The sequence below is a fragment of the Sinocyclocheilus rhinocerous genome, unplaced genomic scaffold (assembly GCF_001515625.1).
Source record: "Sinocyclocheilus rhinocerous isolate Xijiao unplaced genomic scaffold, SAMN03320098_v1.1 scaffold4461, whole genome shotgun sequence".
NCBI lineage: Eukaryota > Metazoa > Chordata > Actinopteri > Cypriniformes > Cyprinidae > Sinocyclocheilus > Sinocyclocheilus rhinocerous.
In genome coordinates this window covers 131,984-132,761 of record NW_015646116.1, presented here as the reverse complement: position 1 = coordinate 132,761, position 778 = coordinate 131,984, and the positions used below count along the sequence as shown (strand labels likewise).

The window sequence follows — 778 nt, the reverse complement described above, 5'->3', positions numbered from 1 at the left end:
TGTGTGTGTGTGTGTGTGTGTGTGTGTGTGTGTGTGTGTGTGTGTGTGTGTGTGGATATGACAGCGTGTGTAGCTGGCCAATCAGAGCGCACCTCCTGAGCTGCAGCAGGCTGGCAGATTTGGGAGCTCTAAGGGTTCTGTTCTGGACTGGATTGAGCTGCTGCACACATACTCTCTGTGTGACTTTAAAAATGTGGAGGGACGTTAGGAGCGCTCCTCCATATTCCAAAACCTTGTCATCTTTTAAGCAAAGACTGAGAAGGTAAGAGGCACTATGTGTGTTTTTTATCTTTATTCATCTGCTGATTGAATCTTGAGTGCTGCCTCTGTTTGTCTGGCTTATGGTGAGGCTGTATTTAGTGAAAGTCTGAGAGTTGGTCTAGTGTATATGTGGCTGTAGACAAAACAGAGCAGTGGGATGAGGGAAGGAAGGCAGTGTCTGTCCATTGATCTGTGCCTCTTTCATTACTCCAGCACTTTATTGTGGCCACATGCGAATCTTCAAAGCTCTGTCTCACTTTCCAGTGAACAAACAGCATAGCAAGTGCAGCTGTTGAAAGCCCTTGTGTCTGATTCTTTAGTGTTTCTTGATTGCCTTGAGAAAAAAGGACTACAACCTTTCTTTCTTTCTTTCTTATATTCTTTACAAATATTTTAGTTCGTTTTTTTTTTCATTCAGATAATTAAGAAGAAATGGTTACAGTGGACTTCAAAACGTGAAAATGCTTGAAAATTTATATATATATATATATATATATATATATATATTTCAGACATG

The 778-nt window shown here is 40.5% G+C and overlaps 1 protein-coding gene across 1 annotated transcript in view; it reads left to right on the top strand.

The window, feature by feature from the left end:
- Positions 1-145: 145 nt before the first annotated feature.
- The window catches only part of LOC107706951 (cadherin-18-like), an 81,607-nt gene continuing 80,974 nt past the window's right edge, over positions 146-778 (top strand). Inside the window, exon 1 of the mRNA XM_016510802.1 lies at positions 146-262. The gene's annotated coding sequence lies outside the window, so the exon portion shown is untranslated. The remainder of the gene's footprint in view (positions 263-778) is intronic.